This window comes from Lutjanus erythropterus, chromosome 11 (genome assembly GCF_056507025.1).
Source record: "Lutjanus erythropterus isolate fLutEry1 chromosome 11, fLutEry1.hap2, whole genome shotgun sequence".
NCBI lineage: Eukaryota > Metazoa > Chordata > Actinopteri > Lutjaniformes > Lutjanidae > Lutjanus > Lutjanus erythropterus.
The window spans coordinates 40,125,001-40,128,253 of NC_139327.1; the positions used below are offsets into that span (position 1 = coordinate 40,125,001).

Consider the following 3,253-nt stretch of genomic DNA (forward strand, 5'->3'; position numbering starts at 1 on the left):
TAGATGAAATTGAGGATGGGAAACTTTGCTGATGTGAGAAGACTGATGGAGCAGACAGTCATGGAGGACCAGCCTCCAGTGAGAACGATGATGGACAGCAGGCCTGTTCTGTTCACATAAAGTCAGGTATGACCCACTAATGCTGTATTCAACCGCACCACAAGAAATCATTATTTTCATTGATTACTCTGTTGTTTCATAATATTATTTAAATGACCAATTGATAAGTGATTTTCTGAGAGAGTCCAAAGTAATGGCAAATTGTCACGACAAGTAAGAGGTGCAACAATTCATCGATTAATAAATGGAAGAGGGTTTTTTTTTTTTTAATAAAATGAAGTCAAAATTTAGCTTTTATGAATATTTTCTGGTTTCATCACTCCTTTATGACAATACTGGATGTGTTGTGGACAAAACAAGACATCTGAAGACGTCATCTTGAAATAGGGGAGACTGGGAGCAACTGTAACTTTTTCAAAATATTTTTCTTCTAACTCAAAGACTATATGGAATACACCACTCTTCTTTTAATATATATGTGCACTAATTAATACTACAATTGATATTTTCACCAATAAGGACAAGACTGAAATATTAATTTTAATGCAATAAGTTACCATTGTGTCACCATTTCCCAGGGCAATGGTAACACAATGGACACACTCGCTACAATGGTTGGGGGCAGTTGTAACCCTGGAAAATAAATTGTATTAACTCACTGTATCTCAAAAACACACCTCAAAGTAATCACATTACTGCTGTAGTATCTAATAATAATGTTACCCAGTTTTTTATGACATCAGCCACCATATGCATTCAAAGCAAAAGTATTTCCTGAACTCTGAAAATAACGTCTAGAGAGATATATAATCTGTTTTCAGTGGAGTTTACAGTTAATCCACTTTTCTTTTATACTTTATCCAGCCTTTTTATGAGACTGCTGCTAAAGACATTCAGCTTAAAGTTTGCCCACCTGTTTTTAACACCACACCCCTGTTTTGTTTATTTTAAATGTTTTAAAATCCTTTTATCTACACCATGTTACACCACATGCACCTACCTACATCTACTTACACCACACTCATCAAACGAGAGAGAGGATTTTATCAAATCTCAATTGTAACATTCAGAGAAAGTTGTGTTACATGAAGCTCCCATACTGTCACTCTCCATGTCTCAGGTTTATAGTCCTGGCATTTTGGTTTTAGACCGAACGCATCCTCCAGCTATCTTTGCAATCTGGTCATTTCTTTTTGAGTGTAATGGCTAAATCTATTATTGGTATTAAATGACAGCCTTGATGAAAAATCCTTAATGCATATTTTTGTTTCTGAAGGTGTTTGCTGAGATCTACAGAGTTTCCAGTACAAAGTATATCCAGTATAGGAACCTCAGGATCTGGATCACCACACAAAAGTAAGTGATGTTTGAGATTCATCATCACCACCTTGTATCAGCGCTCGCTTGCTTTTAGCCCTCGACATGCTACTATTACTTTGTATAACTTCTGCCTCTATTGCTGTGTGTATGTATGTAATGTCATTTATTTTAATGTTTCCTCCATATCATTCAGGCACAGTCCTGACCCTCTGTGGTCTCTTTCTTCTCTGAATGTAAATGACTGTGAGTTAAAATGATTCAGAATGAACAGCATGTTCAGCTTTTATTCACTGATCTTATTGTATTAAGAGTGTTATGTAAACAACGTTAATATTTGGCCTGTTGTGCACAAATATTCTGAACTTTCTGAAAAACAGATGCAATCATGCTGTTAAAACTCAAACAGTGAGTAAGGTGAACGTTAGCAAAGTAAGCACCACTTAAGTTTAAATAAAATGCACTTAATATACCTTAGTGTAGTCGACTCATTCGTGCTGTATAAAGAAATCAGATTTATTTGACTTCACTTAAATATATTAAGTGCTCACATCATTCAAAAAGTACTGCTTACTCAAATAATGCACGTTCAGCTTAAACACATGATGAGTTAACACAGCTTGATAAAATTTAGTTGCTTTACTTAATTTTTCCAAGCCAATCGGTTTCCAAACATTTTTAAAGTAAACTTAACTCATTAGAATTTACAGTGCAGTTTTGGAAGGAAAAAGTGTTTTTTCCACAAATTTTCAGAACTGCCCATTAACATACAACCAACACACACAGTCCGGATGAAATGGATCGATTTTGCTGTATGCTGAGCTGGTTTCCTGTTTTGGAAAAAACAAGAATCAGAAATATTTATTGATCCCCAGTGGGAAATTGTTGACGTTACAGGTGCTCCATTCAGGAATAGAAAATATATGTAACCCTACAATTATAAGAACAGAAATAAGAAGTATGCAAAATAATATATAAAAATATGAACATTCTACTGCAATATAAGAGAAAATATAACAATGATAATAAATTTGTAAAATAATAAGCGTGTAAAGTTAAGTAAAGCATAAAAACTGCAACATGTAGAAAATATAAGATGAACTGAAACATGATAATGAGTGCATGGTAAACCATTTATTCTGTGTAACTAATATAAATGAGGATTTCCAAAATGTTCCCCAAATTATTTTGTGAAAAAATAATCTCATCACAAGGATTCATTGAAAGCAAAAATAACATCATATCACAGAGCAGTTTACTTTTGAGTTGGACTACTTTCATTTTCTGTAAAACTTCAGAAATAACATTTTTTGTTGTTGTTTGGTTTTTTGATCTTGCAAAAAAGTATCAAAATGAAAATAGTGTTGGCATTTTCAAAACGATCCCAAATTTTTAGAGTAGATTTGGTTTAAATTATCTTTGACTTCGCCTGTGTAGCAATTTGCTCATCTGATTGTATTTTATTTTTTCTATATATACTGAGGCCTCTGACTTAAGAATCAAAACAACAAAAGCAATAAGAAATTTGTGACGTCTTGTAATAAATGAAAATAGTATTGGCAGGCTGCCACCGTCACATTAAAGGCAGTAAAATAATAATAAATGACAGTGAATCACATCACTAAAATAATATAAACTTCACTTAATTGAAATTGTTCAGCTGATAAGGTGTGTGTGTGTGTGTGTGTGTGTGTGTGTGTGTGATGTAGGTTAATGGGGCTGCAGCAGTTTACTGTATGATGATGAGCTGTAATTGGAGACAACAATCTGTCTGACTGATAGACGGTAATCAGTCTGTTCATAAAACTCCTTGTTTCACCTGAATGCAGCGCAGCAGGAAAACGTCTCTCACACACAGAAGACAAGAAGAAAATAA

The 3,253-nt window shown here is 33.9% G+C and overlaps 1 long non-coding RNA gene across 1 annotated transcript; it reads left to right on the forward strand.

Annotated features, from left to right (window-relative positions):
• Window positions 1-4: 4 nt before the first annotated feature.
• Window positions 5-3,253, forward strand: LOC146319558 (uncharacterized). The gene is made up of 3 exons (XR_014771559.1): window positions 5-126; window positions 1,337-1,416; window positions 3,087-3,253. It is a non-coding gene; the product is annotated as an uncharacterized LOC146319558 (long non-coding RNA).